The sequence below is a fragment of the Lepus europaeus genome, chromosome 20 (genome assembly GCF_033115175.1).
Source record: "Lepus europaeus isolate LE1 chromosome 20, mLepTim1.pri, whole genome shotgun sequence".
Classification (NCBI taxonomy): domain Eukaryota; kingdom Metazoa; phylum Chordata; class Mammalia; order Lagomorpha; family Leporidae; genus Lepus; species Lepus europaeus.
Window position 1 is genome coordinate 30034285 of NC_084846.1, and position 13366 is coordinate 30047650.

The 13366-nt window shown below is 51.8% G+C and overlaps 1 protein-coding gene across 2 annotated transcripts in view; it reads left to right on the top strand.

The window, feature by feature from the left end:
* Window positions 1–13366, top strand: part of SNX10 (sorting nexin 10) — a 63920-nt gene that overhangs the window by 13205 nt on the left and 37349 nt on the right. Inside the window, exon 1 of one of the 2 annotated variants that reach the window (XM_062178209.1) lies at window positions 1152–1227. The exons of the other annotated variant lie outside the window; for it this stretch is intronic. The gene's annotated coding sequence lies outside the window, so the exon portion shown is untranslated. Of the gene's footprint in view, window positions 1–1151; window positions 1228–13366 lie in introns of those variants that run through there. 2 annotated transcript variants of the gene reach the window in all.

Sequence of the window (13366 nt, forward strand, 5' to 3'; positions counted from 1 at the left end):
AGTGGGGTGGATTCAGGTGCCACCACCTAACTAGTGGTGAGTCCTGGATCGCCAGGCTCAGTTCCTGTAGAGAGTGAGCCCCCAGGGAGCCAGATCTGCCTCTCAGGTGTGGGTGCTCACGGCTGCTGCCTCCGGAGTCTCTTGCTGTTGATGTGGTCCAGTGGCATCGGTGGCCTCAGCGTGGAGACCCAGGAGTTAGCAGAATCTTCCGGGTTCATGGAGAGATGATTTGAGGAACAGACCTGGGTTTTCATCCTTTGTGTGCCTGCTTTGTCTTTTAGGGCAGGACAGGTGTTGACATTAAAGTGCAGATTGCACCTAGCAGGGGTGGGGAACCTCTGGCTCACAGGCACGAAATCAATTGGTCTGGTCCTGCCAAGGCAACCACAGATGGGACTCAAAAAATAAACATAGAGCAGCCTAATTTTTAGTTTGATAATTTTGTGTGGTCTGCGAATGATGTTATAAATCCCCAAATAGCCCTTGGCAGAAGAAAGCTTCTGCACCCCTGACCTAGAGCCGTAGACGTGGGGTGAGCTGGCCGAGGAGGCAGGGCTGGGCGTGCAGAAGGGGCACGGGGGCGAGTGCCGGGTGCTGGTGTGTGAGGGATGCCCGGCTGTCTCCCTGGAGGTCTCCCCGAAGCACTGGGAAGAACACTGCTGCCCGGATCCTGATCCTCCGTCATTTTTACATTTTCCTTTGCTGTGCTGAGAACAGTGAACGCGAGCTCTGCCGTCTCAGGCTCCTCAGCGTCTCTGGAACGTCTTCATCCCACAGGCACCTGCCCGTGCTGGGTCACGTAAGGAAGTCTTTGCTGCCCAAGGCCACTGCCTCCCTGCCCCTGGCAGAGTTTGCTCCACTGGGCTCTTTGCCCATTGTTCTGCCAGCAGGGGAGGCTGCATTGCCCCTGGGGCTCTGAAAGCGTTACTCAGGGAGATCCTAACCGTGTAGAGTGCACAGGTGCACAAAGGGTTAAGTCCTTCAGGCATGGAGTGAGTTTGGGGCTGTGTGCAGACCAGGCAGCCAAGTTGGACACTGAAATTACGGAACCCACCATACCCACCCGCAACCCCACCCAGCCACGCCCCACCCCATTTGTCTCCACCCCTTCCTTCCTGTTAAGGGCATTGTTCACTAGTGCCGGAAAACATTTTCAAAAGTTGTGAAATGCAGCGCGTGGTCAGACTGACGGTGGCTCCCGAGCCCGAAGGACCTGGGTCCTGGCAGGTAGCAGATGGGGTTTCCTTTCACAAAGCGTTGCTGCTTTTTGGTGGTGTTGGATTGATTGCTTGTGTGTGGCTGTGTTTTTAAAGCGTTGTCCCTTCTCCTAGGAAATCAGAACTTGCTGTTGCTGCTTCTACTATGGTGATTGAGGGCACTTGCGCAGTCCCGGGGGCCTTAAAAGGGACTGCTCGGGACCCCTGGGCTGCTCCCGCGGCTCTGACTTTTCAAGAGGGGCCGAGGTGTGGAGCTCTGGGGTTTATAGAGCTTCTCTCATGGCCAGTCGCTTTCACTTTCGGAGCGGAGGGTCAAAGGCAGAGCCCGTGTCCTGCCTGTGACTCTGCTTACGGTATTTGAAGCAAAAAGATACAGGAGGAAGGGAATAGAAAGCGGTGACCCTGAGCAGGAAGACGATCCAACACAGAAGCCATGCAGGAGGAAAACAGGCAACCAAATGGATTCCAAACGTGAGTCCCACAAAGCGGTGTGGGTTGGAGCGAAGAGCAGGGAATGAATGTGCGGGTTTGAGAGATCAGCGAGGCCTCTGGTGTGCCTTGGGAGCGTTATTTACCGGACGCACGCCCCAGGATCAAAAGCCTTCTGCTGGAAACCATCACGTATCAAACCCAAGATATTTAACTTCATTCATTAGTTAATAAACAGCCCACGTGAGAATAACCTCATTTGTCCCACAATGTCCGGCTAACTGTTTTTTTTTTTTTTAAATCACCAAATACTTGATTGAGTTTTTTAACTGCAAGACAGCTAACGTAATACAAAGTCAAGTGAGTTTGTATTTTTCTATTAAGAAAACAGTTTTAAAGGGGCACTTTGATGTAAATACATAGATTTGAAGCTTCCAAGTTTGAGGTTTGGGTTTGTGTCACATTTAGGTTTACAATATACCTGTTGCAAATTCTGTGCTTACTACTATCCCTAGGGAAAAACCAGTGGGCGAGCGTTTCCTCACAGCAGGAGCCAGTTCTGCAGCCTTGGTCTAGTGTAAGAAGTCAGTTAGGGGCAGGTGGGGCAGGTGCCGTGCGGTGTGTTCAGCTGCTGCTCCGAGTGCCTGGTTCTAGTCCCCGCTCTTCTACTTCCACTCCAGCGTCTGGTCATGAGCCTGGGAGGCAGCAAGTGATGGATGGGAAACCAGGATGGAGTTTCTGGCTCCTGCCTTTGACCTGGCCCCAGACCTGGCTGTCGTGGGCACCTGGAAAGTGAAACTTTGGGTGGAAGATGGATCTCTCTCTGTTTCTCTCTTAGTTGCTCACTCATTCTGTTGCTGTACTTTTCAAGCAGATGAAAATATATAAAGTTTTTTTTTTAATTTTTATTTTTATTTTGACAGGCAGAGTGGACAGTGAGAGAGAGAGACAGAGAGAAAGGTCTTCTTTTTTCCGTCGTTGGTTCACTCCCCAATGGCCGCTGCAGCCGGCACACCGCGCTGATCCGAAGCCAGGAGCCAGGTGCCTCTCCTGGTCTCCCATGGGGTGCAGGACCCAAGGACTTGGGCCATCCTCCACTGCACTCCCGGGCCATAGCAGAGAGCTGGCCTGGAAGAGGGGCAACCGGGACAGAATCCGGCGCCCCAACCGGGACAAGAACCCGGTGTGCCGGCGCCACAGGTGGAGGATTAGCCTAGTGAGCCACGGCGCCGGCCACATTTTTTCTTTTTTAAATGAAAGTCGGTTGGTTTAGATTCTCGTGATTTCTGACCTGGGTGTAGCTTGAGCCGTGGGGCATCGCAGGGTCAGGGCTGGGAGTGTCCGTGGTGTGGTCGCCTGTCCTTTTTCACCCTGGTGGGTTGGCCCTGCAGGAAGTGAGCAGAGGGGCAGAAAGCCCTTGCTCCCCACCCTCCCCACCGCCGCCTCCGTCATCCGTGTTCACTGGGATTGTTCCCTGGGCAAGCAGACGCCACGGAGCGGGGCCGGATCTGATTCCACAGGGAGACACAGGGGGCAGCAGCCCTGTGTGCGGCCCCGTCCTGTGCAGCAGAGCCACAGCGCCTCTTACTCCGCCAGCTGTGACTTAACTCATGAGTCCGCCTCTGCCCGCTGCCCCGTCCCTGCTCTCCTGGCCGCCGGGAACCGCCAGGAGATGCGCGCTTCTCAGGTTCCAGCGTGAGTGAGATCGTGCGGTGTTTGTATGTGCCTGTGCCTGGTGTATTTCACATAGCAGTCACCTCCAGTTCCCTCCACGCTGGCCAAGATGACAGGATTTCATCCCTTTGTGGCTGAGTAGTATTCCGTTGTGTGTCTGTAGCTCATTTTGTTTATGCATGCATTGGTGGATGGACCCGTTGGTCGTTTGCATTTCTTGGCTATGGGAACAGGACTGCAGTAAACTGGGGTGTGGTTGGCTCTCCCACAGAGTGCCTGCCTGCCCCTGGGATGTGGGATTGCGGGGCCGGGGTGGGGTGTGTGTGTGTGTGTGTCTAGTTTCTGGTTTTTTTTTTTTTTCCCCTTAAGATGTATTTTACCTATTTGAAAGGCAGAATTAGGGAGAGACAGAAAGAGAGAGCCTTCGCCCTGTTGGCTTGCTTCCCAAGTGGCCGCAACAGCCAGAGCTGGGCCGATCCGAAGCCAGGAGCCAGGAGTTTCATCCAGGTCTCCTACATGGGTGCAGGGGCCCAAGCACTTGGACCATCTTCTGCTGCTTACCCAGGGACATAGCAGGGAGCTGGATTGGAGTGGAGCAGCCACGACACATCTGGGATGTTGGCGCTGCAGGTGGTGGCCTTACCCACTACACAACAACACAGGCCCCGTTTCTGTGTCTTGAGCGACTTCCCGACTGTCTTCCAGCAGTGTTACTGCTCACACCCCCATCCACGGAGTGCAGGGTCCCCTTTCCTCCGCACGTCCTCACCAGCGCGGGTTATCTTTTGTCCTCAGTAAGGGCCCGCGAGCTGCAGTGAGTGACAGCCCATCTCGGTTTTGATTTGCATGTCTCTGTGACTAGTGATGAGCGTTTTTCTCCTGTACTCGTTGGCCATTTGTATGTCTTCCTTTGAGAAATATCTCTTTAGATCTGCTGCCTATTTTGAAATTGGATTGTTTAGATTTTTTTCTAAAATGCTATAGAGTGGTGCGATGCTGTACTCCTGTTACGTTCTGTTTATTCTCCTCTGACAGGTGTATGGCATTTTTTCCCATTGTGTAGGTTGTCCCTTCACTCCGTTTCGTTTGCTGTGCAGAAACCCTGTAATTTGGTGAACTCCCATGGATCTGTCTTTGGCTTTGTCCGTGTGCTCCTGGGGTCTCATCTAAGACATCCTTGCCCACTCCAGTGCCTGAAGCAGTCCCCCATGTTTTCTTCCAGTCATTCCAAGGGTCCACTTGGACCTTTCTTAGGCCTTTCTTCCATTTTAATTTCCTTGATAACCCAATATTAATATCCACAGCAGCAAGTCGTGTAGTACGTGCTTGTCATGAGCGGGCTGTCTCCCAGGTGCCTTCATTGATTAGTTTGTCTGTTCCTGCCAACAGCGATGCAGAGTTGGCTTCTGTGGTTAACCGCTGTCTCATAGTGAGGATATGGGGGCACAGAGCAGTTAAGAGACCCAGTGTCACTGAGCCAAACTGGGCCCGGGTGACCCGGCTCCAGGGGTGACGGCTTGAGTCCAGTCCTCGTACTGCCGCCCTTGACAGTGAGGGTGCTGCTGTGTCTCCCCCACACCCCGCCTCGCCAGGCTCCAAGATGACCTCAGCCCCCGCCTTCTCCTGGCCCTCAGGATGCTCAGCCGGCCCAGTGGTGCCCACATGGGTGAACACTGGGTGGTATGTGCTTCATTCTGGCAGTGCCCAACGCCCCTGGTGACTTCTGAACACAGTTTTTCTCCATTCACTCACCCATTCTAAATGTGTATGGAAAACTCCATGTATGCCTGGTACTGCAGAGCCCAGGAACCCTAAATAGACCAGGGCTGTGCAGAACTCATGGTTTGGTGAGGACACAGACAATTCAATATATTTTTTAAAGATTTTATTTATTGATTGAAAGGCAGAGTTACAGAGATGGAGATCTTCCATCTGCTGGTTCACTTCCCAAATGGACACAATGGCCAGGGGTGGTCAGGGCCGAAGCCAGGAGCCAGGAACTCCATCTGGGTCTCACATGCATGGCAGGGGCCTAAGCACTTGGGCCATCAGCTGCTGCTTTCCCAGCATGGAGCTGGATCAGAAGTGGAGCAGCTGGGACTCTAACTGGCAGTCATGTGGAATGCCGGCATCACAGGTGACAGCTTACCCTGCTGCGCCACAACACCGGCGCCATTAATTCATGATTCACTCGAGGGAGCTGCTCTTTAGCCTAGTGGTAAGACAGCCAGGTCTCACCTTGGAGTGCCTGCGTTTGAGCCCCGGCTGTAGCTTCCTACAGAGGTGGTGGTGTGACTCATGTAATGGGGTTCCTGCCACCCACGTGGAAGACCTGGATTGAGTTCTTGGCTCTGAGCTTCATCCCCAGCCCAGCTCTGGCTGTTGCAGGTAAAGGGGAGCAAACCAGCAAATGGGTTCCCATTGTCTATCTTTCTGTTTATATATATATATATATATATATATATATATATATAGTGCTGTCAATGTGTGTGTGTGTGTGTATATATATGTAAAGATTGCCTGAATAAGGTAGAAATATTGTTGTGCTCAGAGAGAGACGATGGTACAAGGGAAGTGTATGGGGGGTGTGTGTGTGTGTGAGTGTGTGTGTGATGGTGTGTGTGATGGTGTCCGAGGGAGGCAGGGCAGGTTCCCCTGAGTTAGTGAGACTGTAACCAAGATCTGAGAAGGGAGTGGTGTCACTTGGTGACAGCTGGGATTGAATTCCAGCCCTGCTCTGGAAGAAGTCGATGGTGTGTGGTGATGAGCTACTTCTCTTCCCGACGCCTCAGTATCTTCATCTGTAAAATGGGCGACTGTGAGACTTGAGCAAGTCTGTGTGCATGACTCACTCAGCATGGGGCTGGCGCGTGGCCGTGATTCAGAGCTGTTTTCATCCCTGTCTGTGTTCCTTTCACTGTAACCTTAAAAAGACACGTGTGGAACTCAATTCTGTAGCAAGAGCCGCTGAGTACCTTGGAGTAGTGAACTCAGCCTGTGGAGGCCTTGAAGGGAGGTTTCATGGCGGTCTTCAAATGGTCCGGGTATGCTCGGCCGCTGGGACGAGGGCAGCAGGCGGCACTCCGAGTGGGCCTTGGTGGGAGCAGCTGGACGCACACGTGTTTTCTGGACTGCCGTCGGACTCCCTTTGCCCGGGGCTTTTTGCCGCCGTGTTTGTAGGTGTGCGTGGATCCCTGCACGTCCTTTAAGAAAGACAAGTCTGATCTGTGGAGATGGACACGTGGACACAAGTGTCCAGCCCGGCTTTGTGTTGGAGTACTGCGGCCTCTTCCAGCTCCCCCTGTTCTCCCGTTTTGATGAAAAGGGCACCTAGAATTCAACTGATGGCCATTCGTAGGTTTTTTTTTTAATGTTTATTTATTTTATTTTTATCTAATTGAAAGGCAGAGCTATAAAGAGAGAGACAGATCTTATGTCTGCTAATTCACTTCCCAGATGCCTGCAACAGCCAGGTCTGGGCCGAGCAGAAGCCAGGAGCCAGGAACTCTCACCTGGATGGCAGGGGCCCACGCACTCGAGCCATCGTCCGCTGCCTCCCAGGGTGTGTTAGCAGGAAGTTGGATCCGAAGCAAAGGAGCTGGGACTTGAACTGTCGGTGGGTGGATATGTGATGTGGGTGTTGCCAATGGTGGCTTCATAGTTAATTTTTACTGAGTCCTTGCTAAGTGTCTTAAGTGTATTATTGAGGTTAATCTGTGTAGCGATTCTGTGAAATAAGATCCCTTTTTCTTGCCATGCAGTGAGGCTTGTGTTGAGGAACTTGTCACAGAGCTGTGAGCACCATCGCTGGGGTTTGAACTCAGAGAGGAAGTGACCCAGGACTTGACCCCCTGCTGCCTTTCCCGCTTACTAACTGAAGGTGTCCAACTGCTGTGTCGGGCAACAGGGCAGGTGTGTGTCCGGAGGCTGACTGCAGGTACACGGGCACCAGGTGGCGTAGGGCAGGTATCCGGGCCTCTACAGAGCTGGGGGCACCTGAGTGTGTGGGGAGTCCTCCCCTGGCCTAGCAAGGGTGTCCACGGAGCAGCGGTTCTGGATTGTTATTTTCCTGATCGCTGTACGCTTTGGTCTCACATGTAGACCCTAAGGACCGAGCTTGTACATGTCAACTGAAAAGTAAGTGCATTTGTGATGTGTGAGGAGTTTATGTTTAACAGCAGGTTCCCCCAACCCCAGCCGTTGTTCACGGCCTTCAGTGCCTTTGGGAACTGCTTGAGGTACATTGGGAAGGCAGGGGAGACAAACAGTAAGTGAGACCTCTGGAGGCCCGGTGGGGTAGGGGTGGTTTGGCCAGAGTCAGAGGACGTTCCTGTGCGGGGGTGGGGTGGGGGTGTGGGGGGGTGAGGGTTCTCATGGGGGAGGCGTTCCCGTGCGGAGGCCCGTGGCCCAGAGCGTGTGTGCGTGACTACAGTGCCCGATGGGCAGCGCACTGGCCGCCTGCTGGGCAGGGCCCGTCTGCATTCGCCCAGCTGTGCTTGTTTTGTTTTTGTTCTAATGCAAACTCTGCTTCAAAACTAAGTGTGTTTTTTTTTTTATCAGAACTGAATAAAAATACCGCCTCCAGTGCTGGGCTGGCTGGGGAGAGGAAGCCAGCGGATCCCCCCCGGGCCATTCCTTTTCTTAGTTACTGGTTTTTCCTGATTCAGCAAGGGAGGACCACAGGGGCTGTGGGACCCTCACTTATTGTGTGTGTGCTCTTTGTATTTTTATATTTATTTATACTTTTAAATCCACTAAAGGAATCCTTTTTCTTAAATTTTTATTTATTTATTGTGTTTGAAAGATAGACAAAGAGCTCTCATCCACTGGTTCACTCCCTGAATGTCCACAACAGGCAGGCCTGGGCCAGGCTGAGCTAGGAGCTGGGGGCTCAGTCTGGCCCTCCTGTGTGGATGGTAGGTCCCCAGTTCCTTGAGCCTCTACTTGCCGCCTCCCAGTGTGTTAGCAGGAAGCTAAGCTGACAGCAGGTGCAGAGGTGGGACCCAGGCGCTCCACAGAGGGGGGTGTCCCAAATAACATCTTAGTGGTCATCCCAAATGCCTGCCCCAGAAATATATTTCAAAAAACAATAAAGCCCCATTTACCATTACAGATGCAAGAAAAATGTGTCCTCATGCTTCCTTTCTGTCTGATTGTGAGACACTGAATAGAGCGTTACAAGGGCAAACCAAATTAAAGCAGTTGCTAACTCTCCAGGAGTGTACAATGTAAAGAAAACAGGAGTTTGGCTGACGCCCTTCTGATACGTCACTGTGGCACTGTGGCACACTTCCGGACCGTTTTCTGTTCTGTATCAGCGCATGAACGAGTAGACACAGGATACGTCGACTCCCACCTCCCCCATCCTTTGGCTCCCACCTCCCCCATCCTTTCCAAAGGAATAGAGGTCTCGGGTTCTTGCTCTAATCCAAAGTCGTCGCAGAGAGCGCTGGTAGGCCATCTGCTCTGAAATGGAGCCGGTCTCCAGCCTCTCACCTTGTCCCCAGGCTCTCGGTTTCCTTCTTGTCTTGTTAACCTTTGGACCTCCCCTTGCTAACAAGATCACAGGACGAGCTTTCTCTGGAAAAGACTCCGCTTCCCACAGAGTCCGTTCCCGGCCAGCCCCCTTGGCCCAGCGTGCCGTTCCAGGTGGCTGCAGCCCCTTGAAGTGGTGGGCTAGTGCCGACCGTTTGCCAGGGTCTTCCCCCGGGGCAGGGCATGAGCGGCCGCCAGGAGGGAGAGAGTGAGCCCTGCTGACCACTCACCCTGACTTTGCTGTGCTCGCCTCCTGTGTCCATCAAGGGCTGCACAGTTCACTGGCTGTTTCCAGTTGTGCTTTACTAAATGGTTTTATTATTAGGCTCTGGCATGTGTTAGGCCAGGGGTAGTCCTTGTCAGACGTGTCACTCCCTCCACATCACCCTGGTGTCCATGGCGTACGTCACTCATTGGTCACTCATATGCCCCAGGTCCTTCCTGTCCTCCCAACCAGAGCAGACATCACTAATAGATCCCTAAGCCAGGCGAGCCCTGAGGATCCCTCCTCATTCTCCCAGCAGCCTGACTGCCGGAGGGGAGTTGGAGCAGCATGGCCCCAGGAGAACCCTGATAGGGCCCAGACTTGAGATGCGGTGCAGGAAATGCTGAGAGGCATGGTGCCCAGATTTGTAGAATTCTAGGATTTTACCAAAGTTTGAAAAAGAAGGTTGAGTGTCTTGTGCACGATTGCTAATTTTTGCTATTTTTATAAAAGACATAAAAATCTCCCCAAATCCTGTCAGCCAGAGTCCTTGTCATTTTGTAAGAAAAAAAAATGTTTTGGTGCCTCTGCGGTCTCAGAATGAAAGCGAGTTCTCACATTGAGGGACTGCGGCTTTAGAGAAAGGTCAGTACCTGGCTTCTCTGTTTCCCACTTTTCTGTGGCCCCGTATGAACTTGGTCGTGGACCTCAGTGCCATTTGGGACCCCTTGTTGTAAGTCTCGCACAGCTGGAGTTTTCCTTTATATACTGGGCTCCTGCAGAGCCAGCATTTAACAGGTAATTCTGCTTGATGGTGGGGATGATGTGTAGTCAGAACATTTCATTATTCACACATAATAGTTCTCAGGTCATTGTGAAGAATAAACAGAAATTAAAGAATGAGGCAAAGCCTCTCTAACCATTCTCATTGAGTTTTCTTTTTAAAAAAATTATGTATTTGAAAGACAGAACAACAGAGGGAGGGAGGGAGGGAGGAAGGGAGGGAAGAGAGAGAGAGACAGAGAGAGAGAGACAGAGAGAGAGAGAGAAAGTTGTCCATTTGCTGGTTCACTCCCCAAATGGCTACAACAGCCAGGTTTGGCTGAGGTGAAAGCCAGCAGGAATTGGGAGCTCCGTCCAGGTCTCCCACGTGAGTGCAGGGGCCCAGGCACTTGGATCATCTTGTTCTGCTTTCCCAGGCCATCAGCAGGGAGCTGGATCGGAAGTTGTTGTGTCTGAGGAGCGCCACACACTGATACATTTTAGAGTCCTTTGTTGCCAGCGGCCAAGAGTGGGCTCATGTCCCGAAGAACTCTCGACCCTGAAGCCCAAAGCAACAGGGTTTATAAAGGCAAAACCCACAACATCGGGAGGGGAAGACATGGTTGCTAGGATCAGGGGGGAATACATGGTTACTGGGGTCAAGCTGACCTAAAGCCTATGCGAAACTAATATCAATTATAATATTGACAACACCAGTTACAGTCTTAACAGTTTCACTTATAATCTTGACATTAATCCAGGTATTGGCTTAAATCATATGTAGGACATAGACAAATTACATTTTTATCATTAACCTGGGTGCAACCTATCCACTTCCAAGCTTGAGCGATCATGCTAAGGGGTTTCTATGCTTTGCCAAGTGTGATGTAGGGGACTGCTATTGTCCGAGAGTTTTAGATCATGGTTTCAGACCAGAGTCTCACGGCGGGGGGAGGGTGCCTTCCCAGAATGGAGTCTCAGGTACTCCAAAATGGAGTCCCTGCTGTCAAGGTGTTAACTTCAAAGTGATGCAGCCAGTGCTTGAACCTGCACTCTGATCCTGGTGGCTTAAATCATTGTGCCACAACTACAGCCCAGATCCAAAGTTTTATATGGTACCAGGTGGACTCAATGAGGCTCTGACCTCACAGTGACTCTTGCGGGCTGTTTGCTCATTCGCTCCCGTGTTACTCACTGCTGGCCATGTTACCCTCTAAGTATGCGCTGGGCAGTGGGTGTGGCAGTGAATGAGCCCTTGTGGGACTCACAGGGCAGAGGGAGAAAAGTCACCAAAGCAAAGTAATCACACAAGGATTCAGACTGGGTTAGGGGCTCTAGAGAAAATAAAGTCATGAAGCTGACACCGAGTGACCTGGGCTGTGCATGTTACAGCACAGTTGGCTTAGGAGAGGACACAGCCAGAAGACAGATACAGAGGGGAAGCGTTCCCGGGAGGGGGGATGTGGAGGCCTGGTGTGGAGTGCGCTTGGGGTGGGGGTGGGGGGTACGGGGCGGGGGTGAAGCAGGAGGACAGGCAGGGCCAGGGCATGCAGGGCTGGTGGCTCCCGGCAGGGGACTGGAGTGTGTGCCTGCTGCGGTGGGGAGTGACTGGAGGACTTCCTGCAGGAGAGGGTGTCGGCCTGCAGTTTGCATGGAGAAGGTCGCTGAATGCATGGACTTCAAGAGGCGAGACAGACAAGTCAGTCCACTGAGAGACGGGGGTGACCGGGACCAGGGTTTTAGCCGCAATGTTGGCACAGGGGTTCCGGGTACATCTGGAAGTGGTGCCCGTGGTGCTCTCCAGGCTCTCCAGGCGTGAGCTGGTGGAGAGGGTTCAGGGCACTGCCCCGCTGTTCATGGGAAGGAACTGGCCAGCATCGCTCCTATAACTGTGACTGTTTGCCTCCCCCTCAGTTAGGTTGGAATTTCCCTTGAGGTTCATGCACTGATGCTCTGAGCCCCCCGCAGATGCCTCTCCTTTAAGCGATCTTGAAGCACCTGAAATGTTCAGCCACAGAGGAGAGGTGACATAGAATGCAGGAGAATGTGGCGACTGGTGGCCCAGAAACATAGAACTAAAGAAAACACGTCGGCTTCTGAAAACACTTATGACTATGGTGATAAAAAAAAATGTACATGAGAAAAAGACGAAATGTATGAAAATCACGATAATGATGGTTCACAGTGGAGGGTGATGGGTGGGGGAAGCAAAAACAGTTTGTAATCTAAACCCTGCCAGTCTTGAGTACCCTTAGGGGTTCGTGTCTGGGAATGGGGGAGCTATTAATACCTACACTGAGATCGCAGGTGCGAGCCGCTGCTGTTCTGGGCAGCCTGGGCTCCGTGTGTGGTCATGCGGTCTATGGTTTTGTTCCTTCTCTGTTTTTCAAACTTCCTGAATTATATTTTAGATTTAATTAAAGTTAGGAATATATGTGAAAAGAATTATTTTACTTTAAAATATTTACTTTCTAAGATCAGATAATTTTTTTGGAGGGGGGGTGCTTTTTAACCTAGCACTTAAGTGTCCCCTGTTCTTTAAAAAAAAAAAAAAAGGCAATCCAACCAACAAACAAAAAAGCCTCCCTGTTGTTTATTTATTTATTTGAAAGTGAGAACATGAGAGAGCAGGCTCCTGTCTGCTGGTTCACTCCCCCCAGTGCCTACAATGGCCTGGAACTCAGTCCAGGTCTCCCACATGGGTGGTAGGGACCCAACCACTTGAGCCATCACCTGTTGCCAGGGTGTACAGTTAGCAGGGAACTGGAGTTGGAAGCCAAGCCAGGGCTCCGGTGCAGGCACCACTGTACATGGGTGTCCCAATTCGTGTCTTAACCACCAGACCAGGCGCCTGCTCCCCCAGCTCCTCTTACTGTGCTGGAGATGACAATGGGGGTCTCAGAAGGCTGTAGCCAGCCTGGGAGGCCCTGGGGCTGTGGTCATTTCCTCAGTTCCCATGGAGGGAGGAAGGCCTTGGAGTAGCCCTCAGGGGCTCCCAGGTGCCCTTCTCTTGCCCTGATGAGATTGGGGGTCCTTATAGTTTCAGGGTGACCCAGGGGCCTGTTCCCTTTTGTCTTTCCCAAAACCAAAGTTAAAGGTTACTTTTGGAGAACTGCAATGCTTACCTTCTGAAGTTTCCCAGAGCAAGTTTATATTTGGCTGACTTCTGTGGCTTCATCAGAGTGAAGCAGACATGTGATGGTTTTATTGGCTCGCCTTTGAAGTACCATGAAACAGAATTAGACGTTGAAAATATGAATAGCCTTTTTCAACTGAAACTGCATTAAGGATAAATGCTAAGAGGTCAAGGTGCCAATCCTTATCTGCATGAATGGTAGGGAGGAGCACCGTCTAATTGCTGGTAGCCTTCAGCAAATCAGCTATCCCTCTGCCTTTTAGTTTTTCTACATTCACTACATTCACCTGTGAGAGAACGAAATGCTTTGGTTAAGAAAAGAGTGAACGCTCCACCCTAAGTGTGAAAGGTGGAGGCAGTTTCAATATCCAGCAAGACAGGTCTCCATCCCTGGACCCGAGATCAGGG